Source organism: Lissotriton vulgaris, chromosome 4_1 (assembly GCF_964263255.1).
Source record: "Lissotriton vulgaris chromosome 4_1, aLisVul1.2, whole genome shotgun sequence".
NCBI classification, from domain to species: Eukaryota; Metazoa; Chordata; class Amphibia; order Caudata; family Salamandridae; genus Lissotriton; species Lissotriton vulgaris.
This window is the reverse complement of record NC_141691.1, coordinates 1,917,627,050-1,917,639,899: the sequence shown is the minus strand read 5'-3', so window position 1 is coordinate 1,917,639,899 and position 12,850 is coordinate 1,917,627,050. Positions and strand designations below refer to the sequence as shown.

At 48.2% G+C, this 12,850-nt stretch overlaps 1 protein-coding gene across 1 annotated transcript in view; it reads left to right on the top strand.

The window, feature by feature from the left end:
* Window positions 1-12,850, top strand: part of ZFAT (zinc finger and AT-hook domain containing) — a 933,238-nt gene that overhangs the window by 594,819 nt on the left and 325,569 nt on the right. The gene's annotated exons all lie outside the window — the stretch shown is intronic.

Genomic DNA, 12,850 nt, shown 5'->3' with positions numbered 1-12,850 from the left:
TAAAGAAAAGTGTAAAAAGGGGAGGCTTCGGAGTACTCCATAAAACCTTTCTGCACAAAAGAACATACTATGTAGTTTTGAAGCAAAGTAATTTTTTTTCTTAAAACTGTAATTTTGTCAACTAAAGCTGGACTCAAATGTGTAAGTTAAATACATCGCATTGATATTTCGTTGTACCCCATTGCGCGTGTTCCGTATATGGTCTCTAATAGCACGAGTGGGGCAGCTCTAGGAAAGAAAGGGGTCAGGGGTTGGGGAGGAGTTAGGAGTGCCAGGTCACATAAAGGCTGATGAACATTGTGCACCGCACCTAGGGTCACAACTCATTATATCCAGACCGCCTTTTTCAGTCATCCTGATGTCCTATTTATGCACAGTCTAATATGATATAACCTATAAAAACTGGGAATAGAGAGGGCAGGGCCTGTGGTGACTGAAATTAGATTGAATCGGTGCTCAGCTGAGCGATGGCAGCTTTTCCTGCTTGTTCGATACATAAGTAGAAGCCAGCAATATGCGTTCATTTGCAGAAATGAATTGTGCAGAAGGAAGAGGGAAAACGCAAAGTACTTTTTAGGTCTCGACTTGGCAGCACATGCGCCGCATGCGCTGTCTTAGCGAGACATAAAGTAATCTGTATGTTGGCTGAAACTCTGTGTAATTTGTTTTTCCGCTTGCGATTGGTTCACCTGTGGCATTGCTGTTCTTATCTTGGCTGTTGATCCTATGGTAACTTCCGTGTAGTCCCGAAGCAGCGGCGCCTAACTACAGTTTTCAACCGCTCCGGTCGCACTTGTTTTAATTGCGTGCAGTGTGCTATCTGTTTCTCACGCCGCGTTTGTTTATTTATTTTGGAGATCACCCCATGCGACTGTAACTGGAGACTCTCCTCTGTGGGATTATATGCTGGGCAGTTATTTTAGCCTCTGTAATCTGAGCGGCAGCATTGCATCACAGAATTGTACTGATTGTGCGTTTTTTTCTGTGGATCATTTTTTTCAATACCATCTTTTTTTTCAATACCAATTCCGTATGCCACCTCCAGACCACAATGCTACCCCCCCTCCTGTTTTGACAATGGCCACTTGCGGACACACCGTTCTTATATCTGGGCTTCATGGTGTGAATTTTTTTGCTTGGCCTGAAATGCTACTGTTTAGGTTGTTTTTTTGTGGCGTTTAAGTAATTTTTGGGATGGAAAAGGGTCGGACTGTGTTGGTAGAGCGCAAGTGCAGCCATACACAGGCCAGCAACGTCAGAATTTTCATGCACAGCAGCATGTGCTCCATTTGATTTTCATCGATATCTACTTTCCACTTCCAGGGACCAACATCCGTCACGGCGTGAACGCTGGAAGTATATGGGTGCTGCAGCACCACGACGAAAGCAGACACAAACACAAAATTAAACTTGAGCTGGCCATTCTGTCTGGTGGATTCCCTACACAGACCCATGCGTTCCGCTTCTCCCCCACCCGCTGGCGCAGCTTGCATTGACCCCCATCCCCCCCAAAACCTCCAATGAAAGCTTTCCACCCGACCCTCTTACCATCTTCAAAGGCTGCCACAAGTACGCCCGTTCAAGTTAAAATACTTGCTATCCAGTCATGACACAACTTACTCCCCACAGGAAAAAAACACAATCACAGGACAAGCCCCTATAGAGCAATGCTTAACACTGCCGGAGGAGCACAATATATTTTCACTTCAGGCAACAGGCTTTTCTGCAAAGCACACTCTTCTCACCTCCGAAACTGCATGGAGCAGGCTCATCGTACGCCTTTAATTATTTATTTACGGCGCCTTTATATATTGTTTTTGCATTGCCTCTAAAGTACACACCTCCCACCTATGAAAGCATCAAACAGTTCTCTCTATTTGCCTTTATTAACATCGCTGTATGCTTGTCTTGGGCTTCTTTTCACTTCTTTTAATGGAGGTGGGGTTTATTAATTTTAATGTCCTGCTGGCCTGGGCCCGCTAACTCTCCCCTTGGTTGCTGATGCTAAAATGGGCAGCCCCGTCTCCTGCGAGGCTGGGGCACCAGCCTACAGGATCAGTGCATTGCACCAAGAGCCCTAGGCTTCGTGTGTAGGGTGCAGCACCTAGGTGCAGCAGGAGTCGAGTGCATGCAGTAACTTTGCCCAGGTGCGCAGTGCAATTAGAGAGCATGTAGCTGCAAAGTGCATGTGCTCTAAGAAATTACATTAGATAGACATGCTATATTTAATTGCACTGCATGGGTCACTCCTGTGCAGTGAGATGATACAGCGCATCAGTAGCGGTTACAGTGTGTGCAGTAAATCTGTGTATGGACCCGTGTGCAGAAAGAGTTTGTGCAGCAGGAGGAACATGCTGAAGAAGTGAGAGCTGCAGCTCACACCCCCTGACCCCAGAACTGCACAGTAGTGAAGGCTGTAAGGGTAGTGTCCGCAGACCGTGAGTGAGTCAGTAGATAATTTGGCACTGGACAGGCGGGCCTTCTTGGAGCTTCATTGAAGTTTAAACTATTGCCCTCGTGTCACGTGGTATTGTTAGCGCGCACTGGGTACAGCAGACAGCTGAGACCATGATGATTTGACCCCTGAGACACAGATGTTGCAGGTTGCAGGTTTCCTTTCAGTTGCCGCTCTGCCGCAGTGCCGGCCGTGCCACCTGGTCTCGAGACAGCAGGTCAGTATATGGGATAAATATTTGTGTCTGTGGGCCTGTAGGGCTAGGTGGGTGTGTTGGGTTAAACTGTTTATTTTTTCTGATATAAAATAATTCCGACAGAAAGCTTAAAGTGACATATGCGAAACACTCCTTCAGCGCTGTTGTGTGGTTTTCACAGCAAGTCTATAGTCTATAGTTAAATTACTGTCTTAATTGAGATGAACAATGGTGCCTCAACTGTTTTAAATAATGGTCATCTTAGAAAGAGTTTTTCGGGAGTTTTGCATTAGTTTCAAGTAATTTTTAAACCTTCTCATTGCTCAATATTTTGAAGTTTCTTGTATTTTAGCTTTTTCAATGCCACTCTGTTTCATTCATCATAAGTCCATTGAAACAATAGAAATGTCATATATTACCAATCTGAAAACGTAGCAGCTATGGTGTAAGTCATGATCTCCCATTGTTACACTGACTTGCTATGCTATGAAAATGTGCCTTTCCTTGCGCAGTCACGTTGCTCAAATAGGTGTAATTTCTGATATTTATTTATATGTTTTCTTCAACTTCATTGCTTGATTTTGGTTGCAAGAAAGTGTCACACATAGTTGTTGAAATGTCACTCATAATTTATGCCACACATAGCAATCTCAAACCTAGCAGCGATGCATGATATATAGTACTTTTCCAACTCCCTCAATCAGTATTTTCCTATAAATACAAGTTTAGACTGATATAAGCAGGCAAGCAATGAGCCTGCCCTCCGCCGTTTCACCGGGGGACAAGCAGGGACCTTGTTGTGGGCTCCCATGTTCTTTGTGCACTCTTCGGTGCCCCTGGGGCTAAACCTTCCACGTCCGTGTGCCTTGTTTGTTCTTGTTTCTTTTGCATCCTTTGGAGTCTTGCAGGAAGCAGGGTAGGGTGTGTTTACTTTGGACAGCGGCCCTTTCATGCATTAGACTGCAACTCAGAAAGGTAATAGAGTCTGTGTTTACATTGGCTTTGAACTTCAGTCCCGCAAAGTAAGTGGGGAAGTGGTTTTAGTACATTAAATCAGTGCGATCTGTTGTAAAGGAAGATACACAGTCCAGTTGTATGAGTAGATAATTCTTTATTGTAGCTTGCTTCCAGGATAGGTGAATAGGAGAAGATAGAAGGTACAGATGGAGCCCCACCAGGAGCAGGCTCCTAGCAGCTCAGCCTGAGTTGACCACCTGACACTGTAAACACAGAGAGACACTCAGACATTCCATGATGGCATGGTACATTCTACAGAGCTATTCAGTGGAGAACAATAGAGAAGTAATTTACTGCACATACCTCTTCCTTAGGGAGCAACAGCAGAAATAAAGAGACAGATAAGTAAGATTGCTCAAATATAACATTAACATGGAAGTACAACAATGAGATGCACATATCTAATAGTGTATTACATGAGGTATCAGAAGTACCACTAGCATGAGCAGAAATGCAATAAGATGCAGAAATAACTGAATACTGTTAGACCTGGCACCTTGGCGTGAGTCTCCCTTCCACTTTTTGCTGATGTGCCTCAGATGTTTTTGCTGGTATTCGATGCTCAGGGCACTGCGCCACGGCCAATCCGTGCCGCAGCGCAAGTGCTCCCTATGTAAAGTGTATGTACGATTGATTTCTACGATTGGATTATTTGATTTACTATCAGTCCCCAGTAAAGTGCACGAGGCGTGCCGGGGCTTGTAGATACAAATGCCGCTAGTGGGCCTGCAGCGCTGGTTGCGCCACCCACAGAAGCGGCCTCGCAAGATATGTCTCGGGTCCGCCATTGCTGAAACCACGTACGGTCCCGCACTGTCACGCTGACTGTGCAAGTGCCCACACTTGCCAGTCCCAGAACCTTCCCTCACCTTCATATCAGCCACCCCTATGGTAGGCCTACGGGCAGGGTGCATTGTAAGCGTAAGGTAGGACAAGCCTAGAGTGTGGCATGTCCTAGTAGTGAATTACCTCCCTTTCTCGTTCTTCACTATTGAAGGGCTACCGGTTCTCTTAGGCCAGATGAGCTGTCGGAGCTATTACACGCTATAGTCCCGGCAGGCTCAGGGAACACGGTAACAGGTCAAGTTTAGTATGCCTGAACGCAGAATAATAAAATACTTCCTTAGTAAGGTTTATTTTAATATCCTGTGTTTGCAAATGCTACTTTTAGAAAGTTAGCCTTTGCTCGCCTAACTGTTCAGCCCGCCTCTGCCAGGATGTGTATCTGCTGTCTGGGTTTGTGTGAGTGACAGGGCTGGGAGATTCCCGGGGGATAGTCGAGTGCTCAGGAGGGTGAATGAGATGCTTACACCAGGATGGATGGGCGGAGTAGTCCTTGACTCTGAATAGGGTTGTGCTCCACCACCACAATGCTGGCTCCAACTCCTGCGAGCGTCTGATGTCTCTGCCCTGCACCCTGAAAGAAGACGGCAGCGTCCTGTCAACAAAGTACTTCAGAACCGGGTTGAACCAGGCTCAGGCCCCCTGCCTGCAAAGATAAAAGAAATGCAATATAAATATAGGAGCTCCGCTCCTTACAAATTAGATCCAGTTTTGACCACGAGGAACCTCTGCCTGACTAGAAGGACCAAGAGAAGCTGAAGGACGGAAACCCGTCTGTGTCCTGTAAGACTGGCCTGCAGTGGTGCCTTGCTGAGAACGGAGAGGAAAGGACCAGATAGGACTTTGTAGACTTGTGCCTGAAACGATCTCCAAGGGCTTGATCGAGAGCTTGCCCCCTGAACGGAACCCCAGGACCATTGGGTTCTATCTGCTTGTGCCCGTTTGCTGTTGGGCCTCAGTTCTTATTCCCTCGCCAGAGTTGTGACTCGGGTGCCTTCGCCCTCTCTCAGGTCGTGACAGCTCGGAGCCTGGTCGCCCCGCCATAGAGAGTCCCGCTCACCCCTGAGCCGCCCTCCGCTTCAGTGCCGGGCCGCCTGCTCTCCTGTCACCTCGCCGCTTACGGAGCGAGCTTCGCACCTCTCATCTTCTCCAGCCGGAATCTGCACGGAGAGCATCTCCTAGCCTCGGACGGTCCGTACGTCAAAACGTACCCGACTGTCTCGCTTTGCGCTCCTGCATACCAAGGCTCGTGCCGCACCTCAAGAAAGGCCTCCCCGTACCGTGGTACCGGAAGCCTGGTGCTGCATCCGTCTGCCCGAGAACTTGACGCCCCTCATAGATCCACGAGTCAGACCCAGCGTGATAAGAAGTAGAACGCCCTGCAGGCCTGAACTGCGCCTCGCCCCGTGAGCTGTACCGATCCCGGATCACCGCAACCCTCCACAGTCTAGCTCCTCCACCTCGTTCCTCGAGGGGGATTGAGCCGGAGAGATCCTCTGGAGAACCGTCAGCCTCGTTCGGGGTCCGCCCTCACAAGTAGCCGCGCCTGAAACGCCTCGGACTTCCACCAGCAAGGTACACTTGAACTCCGTCTCAAGTTCATATTGGATCCAGGGTCCACAATGTTCTTATTTCCCTGTCATCGTACCTTGCTAACCAACGAACATTGAAAGACTAAGTTTGCCTATTGTAATCTGGTGACCTCGATTTACTAAACGTTATTTTGGTCTTGTGATAATCCTGTTTAAATCTATCTTTTATATAAAGTATATGTATTTTTGATACAACCATACGACTGGTGTCCATTTGTGGTGGGTCAGTGGGTTTACTGTGTGTGGTCATGAATGCTTAACTAACTATCGCCCTGAGGATTAGCCTTGTCTGCTCGCGCCACACTACCTAGAGGGTGAGCAGGGGTTATTCAAAGGAGTAGTTCCCTTGCCCTGACGTAGAGCTGAGGGTCCCTGCTTGTCACAAGTGCCCACCTGTGCCAACCAGAGACCTCCGGGTCTAACAAATACCTTAAAATTGCAAATAACATTACTACTACACACCCCATCCCCCTCCCTTAGGGAAAAACCAAGCATGGCTTAGATTAAAGATAACCAATGCAACAAAGAAGGCTGGTCACCCCTACAACCTCCCCATACATGGGCACACCACAGGGTAGGCACCCTGGTAAACAAAGGTGGGTGTAGACACTGACCCTTGGGAGAAAAACAACATCCCCAATAAAAGGTACCACAGGGGTAAGATTCACTCTAGATAACCGGAAGAGTGTAACCTCCAGAACAGATATACACCAGAGAAAAACGCTCTGGAAAGAAACCAAAAGTTCCTCAGGTTAGAAGGCATGTTGACACTGAAAACTATGATAACGGTTCATTAAGATTAACAGAAGAAGTCTAAACACTAGAGAAAAGCTACTCACTCAAACGCCTACCAACATGAAAACCTTGGCCATGAGTACCAAGCAGGTGGACTTCAACCGGAGCATAGTGTTAACATGAAAAGATGCCCCATGAGTAATGACCCTAGGAACTGACCAAACAACCTCCACCAAAATAGGGAACAACGCAGGGTACTTAATCCTGGAAAATAACAGAACCTCCCCTAAATAGGGTACACCACAGTGTGTTCACCCTGGAAAACACAACTACAACCTCGCTTAAATAGGGTACACCACAGGGTACTCACCTGGAAAAAAAAATCTGCAACTTCCCCTAAATAGGGTACACCACAGGGTATTCACCCTGGAAAACACAACTACAACCTCCCCTAAATAGAATACACCACAAAATACTCATTCTGGATACAAAAGCTATAACCTCCCCTAACTAGGGTACGTCTGAGGGTAGTAACCCTTAAAACAACACAATTTCTGAATTTTGGGCACTAAACACCCTCACAACCTCCCCCAAAGAAAAGGGTAACCTGAGTGTTTAGGCACACAAAACACTATTCATGAAGAGTGAGTTGGAGCACAGGGACACTAACCGTCCACTCAAGACTCTATATTATAAAGAACTGAGTGCCCCCTCCCACACACAAAAGCAACATTAATATAGGCATTACAATCAAGGAGGAATTTTCGGCTCCGGTGATCGATCTTTCTCTTGAGGTCTCCACACAAGGGTTCCCGCAGCTGCTAACATACAATAAAGAACACTAGAGTTCCTTCTGTGTGCACTCGCTGAACTCCGCTGTTGAAATGGAGTGTCACAACCTTCGAAGGTCCATCCTGGGCCACACATCTGTTCGTGAGCCAAAAGTTCATTACCTCTTTATGACTTCCTCCTCTTTTCTTGCCACACCATCCGTTGACAACTGGAGACTCCCCATGTAAGGCAACTTACAGGAGCTGACCGGGTGATTTAGGTGTCGGCGAAACTTTATTAGCAACGCGGTTGGCAAGAAGTGTGCACTGCAATGAAAATTGCCAAGAGGGAAAAAAAACTTTTGAACATAAAATGGCGGCACGCATCCCTGACGCTGTGCAGGGTGGCTCGCAGCAGAAGCGTGCACCAAAGCGTTCACCGCAGTAAGAAGCTTGCGGAGAAGCCGGACATCACTGAAGATAGATTGGAGGCATCTTGAGACCGGTAAGTCTGTGCGTGTCGAGTGCATGCGCGCTGTTTGGGCTTGTGGGCTGTTTGAAAGCTGGCGGCTAAACTGCTATGGAGCAGGGGTAACATCTTGAACATTCAAATCGGCAAAGAAAACTGTCTCACACGCCGGTATAACACAACTCTGCACCCTGGCTTTCCATACATGCTTGTCAGCTCACTAAAGGTGCCACGCGTAACACAATAAGTCACTGCGACAACTGGCAAAGTACTCCCAGTCACTGAATATTACTTGCCCAAATAAGCGCATGAGCTTACCAACAGTGCCGCTTTTGTGAACACTCTTGAGGCCCATACAATGCTGCGGATGCTCTCAAGAAGGCACTAAACTCCACTTGCAGACTAATACGCAGCGTCTCTCTTGGAGAGTGTGCCAAAACTGAAAACACAGCAGGACAGGAATCTTTTGGCGCTTGTGGGAAGAGTGTTCCCGGAGAGACTTGTTTAGTGTTACTGATGAGACTTGTTCACTGTAGGAATCTTACAGCCAATAGCAGGGTGACAGCAGGCTCACTAGTGACAAATGCCCAGGCTGTAGGCTGTCCAGATGGTACAGGACAGTGGTGGGGCCGGCCAGGGCGAAACCTTTGAGTTTCAATTGACGTTTTGAAAGTCCTTAATGTCCTTGGTTCCTTGACTTTTGGGGCCAGAAGTATCAAAGGGTTTTGCCCATTCTGTGTCAATGGGGAAATGTGTTGATACGTAGGGCCCTTGGTTCCTTAGTAGTCCTTACACCTTACTTCCATGCGTCACCTAATTGTTGTAAAGGAAGATACACAGTCCAGTTGTATAAGTGAAATGAAATGAAATTAAATGAAACCTACATTTGTAAAGCGCAATTGCTGCCCTGGGGAGTCCAAGCGCTGATAGAGAAGTGTGGCAGCTTGTCCGAGGTATTAACTGGGGGACGGTTATTTATGCACATTAAAAATAAATGTCTTTAGTTGCTTCCGGAATGAGGACAGGTTGGGGTTGGACCTGAGCTGAAAGGGGAGGGAATTCCACAACTTGGCGGCATTATGAGAGAACATTCTGCCACCAGCTCTTGCTCTTTTTATTTTAGGAACTGAAGCCAGGAAAGCCTGGCTAGAGCGAAGATTTTTGCTGGGGTGATATTGTGAAATTAATTCACGGCTGATTATCGGACCTTTATGCCAGAAGGCCTGATGAGATATGCACATTGCCTTAAAGGCGATTCTTTGCCGTACTGGCAGCCAGTGCAGGCTGCGCAGCCCCGGTTTAGCTGACAGTCTGCGGGGCAGCTGGAGCAATGTGCGGGCTGCGCAGTTTTGAACTATCTGCAGCTTGCGCAGAGTATAGTCCGGGGCGCCGAGGTACAGGACATTGCTGAAATCCAGTCGGGACTAGATCAGGCCCTGAACGGCCACTTGCTTGGCTTCCATAGTTAAGAGTGGAAACACGTTTTTTAGCATCCTAAGGAGGCCAAAACAGGTTGCAGAAAGTTTAGTGGCCTGGGTGCTAAAGGACAGAGCTTTGTCCAACCATACCCCCAAGCTTTTTATATTGTCCTTAGGTACTGTGGGGTGCCCAGGCTTGAGGGCCAAAGGGAGTCAAAGTGTAGGGGTGTTATGGGGCCCAGGAGCATCAGCTCAGTTTTGTCCCCGTTAAGTTTGAGGGATGATGTTGTCATCCACTTTACTTCCTCGAGGCATTTCATTAGCCCTGACAGTGTTGACTGGCCGTCCTCCTGCGCCAGAGAGACCACTAGCTGCGTGTCGTCCGCATAGGAAATGATTTTAATGCCAAACGGACGGACAACCTCAGCCAGTGGTCTCATGTAGATGTTAAATATCGCAGGGCTTAAAGAGGAGCCCTGTGGAACACCACAGCTCAATGGTCTGCTGGCGGAGACCGTATCTCCCTCTAAGATCTGGAACGACCTATTGCTCAGAAATGACTTAAGCCAAGACAGAGCGCTGCCTGATACTCCAAAATCCGAGAGACGGTTCAGCAAGGTGTTGTGGCTGACCGTGTCGAATGCTGCGCTCAGATCAAGGAGGACCACTGCCACTGATCCCCCCCTGATCTAAGATCTTTCTGGTTTCCTCTGTGACCGCTAGCAGTGCGGTCTCCGTCCCGTGTCTTGGTTGAAAGCCCATCTGGGTGGCATCCAACAGCTGGTTGGTCTTGAGAAAGTCCATCAGATGGATGTTGATGTGCTTTTCGAGAATTTTGCTCACCCTGGGGAGCAGGGAGATCGGGCGATAACTGCTGAAATCACCTGGGTCTAAATTCGGCTTTTTAAGCAGGGCCCGGACAATACAGGATGTGATGGAGGCATTCAGGAGGTTCATGATGGTAGGCAGAACGACCTGAAGTACGGACAACATTGCCTCTGGTGGAGAGGGGTCACATGCTGAGCCTGATTTTACTTGGTGGGCTAAAGATTCAGTGGACTCGAGCTCTAGCAGTGGAAAGAGTTCCAGAATTGCCCGGGGTTGAGATAAGGCTTCTATCGAGTCATCCAGTCCCTGAACCATGGGAGCTGATATTATGGTAGGAAAGGAGGAGTAAATATGGTGGACTTTCTGATGGAAGAATTCCACCAGGTCGTTACAGAGGGCTATGGTATTACCGGGCAGCGTAACAGAAGGGGGGAGTTTAGTCAGGCTTTTTACTATCTGAAAGATTTCCTTTGGTTTGGATTTGGCTTGCATTATTTTTCCAGAAAAATAAACTGATTGGGCAGTTTTTACCTCATCCTTGTAAGCTCTAATTGCCTCTCTATACTTCTCATCCAAGGAGTAGTCCAGGCGCCACCGTCTCTCCAATTTCCTACAATGGCATTTCTTTTCCCTAAGGGCCTCAGAGAACCAGGGAGCAGTTTTTCGTGCTCGTTTCAGCGTGACTTTACGAAGGGTAAGAGTGGCCTCAAGGGATTTCGCAATCCAATCTTCAAATTCTTGGTTGGCTGCACACGGTTCCTCATTTGGGTGGGGGCAGGAGGTCGCGAGACTGGTGGACCAAGAATCTACTGGCAGTCTGGCCCAGTTTCTGGAGTTCCTTACAATAGGGTTAGGAAAGGGTGCCTTGCGAGTGGTCCAGGTCAGGGGAACAAGCGAGTGGTCGGTCCAAGGAAGACTGATTGGTAGCCCGACCATAAGCTCGGTGCAGTTACTGAACCCGGGTCCAGGAGGTGACCTTTAATGTGGGTGGCTGAATCGACCCGTTGGTCTAACTGTAGGGCCGCTAAATCGTCCCTCAGTTCCGTAGCGATGTGATCGAGAATAGCGTCAAAATGAAGATTGAGGTCACCTAATAGTGTGAAGTTGGAGGCGGTTGTAACCTGTTCGGCCAAAATGGCTGGGAAGGACTTGTGAAACTGCTTTAGGGGGCCATGCGGTCGATATACAAGAGTGCCTGAGAAACAATTATTGGAAGAGAATTCGATGCTAAATGCGAGGCTCTCGCACTCTGGGATAGAGCCAGGATGTCTCGGCACCGATATTGCTCTTTATATGTAATTGCCAGACCTACTCCTCTCCCCACGGGTCGGTCCTTTCGTATGATTTGGAAGCCTGGGGGCAGGGCTGTCACTATGATCGGATCAGAGTCTGGAGTCAGCCAAGTTTCTGTTAAAAAGACTATGTCAGGCATGCGCTCTTCCAGCATAAGGGCAACTTCCGTGCTGTGTTTTACTAAAGATCTACAGTTTAAAAGAAACATGCTGTAGTCTTGTTTCGCACCATGAGGCTGACTAATATTTAGGTTCTGTTTGCACACTGGGCAGACAGCAGGAAGATCCATAGCTGCAAATGAGTGCAAACAGCCTGTTCCCCCTGTAATCCTCATGCTGAGGAGAAAGTCCGAAATGTAATACCTTCTCTGTGCCAGTGGACAGGCAGGAGTTGTGGCCCCTGGTCCCGACCTGTCGCGGACGGGCGCAGACGGGCTTAACTTAGGCGCAACTTCGGCACGCCCGCTGCGCCCGCCCGCTGCGCCGTCTAGGCTGGGTGCCCATTTTATGGCGAGGGAGTAGGGGCGAGAGAGGCGAACAACTAGTGCGCTGCCCAGGAGTCCACCCAAGATGGCGGGACCCTCTCAAAGAACGTGTCAGCGCCGCCGATTTTGCCAAGTGGGGAGCGGGTGTCTGCGTGCAAACAAAGCAGAGTGCTATTCAATTCAAGGACACTGAGGGAAGAGTCCAAAAAGTACAAACAAACAATTTAATAAGTGACAGTTTAAATTTTTTTAAAAATGAGCGAGTAGCTGCCTAGAACCCCCGGCTCACGCCTCAGGGGAAAATTCAATGCACACTATCTGGACGCGCGAAGCTGCGCGCGATTTTAAATACTCCAGGGGGCGGTAATGGCAAACAACTAGTTCACTGCGCAGGAGTCCACCCAAGATGACGGGACCCTCTCAAAGAACGTGTCAGCGTCGCCGATTTTGCCAAGTGGGGAGCGGGTGTCTGCGTGAACACAAAGCAGAGTGCTATGCAATTCAAGGACACTGAGGGAAGAGTCCAAAAAGTACAAACAAACAATTTAATAAGTGACAGTTTACATTTTTTTTAAAATGAGCGAGTAGCTGCCTAGAACCCCCGGCTCACGCCTCAGGGGAAAATTCAATACACACTATCTGTAGATAATCCTTCATTGTAGCTTGCTTCTAGCATAGGTGAATAGGAGAAGATAGAAGGTACAGATTTAGCCCCACCAGGAGCAGGCTCCTATCAGCTCAGCCTGAGTT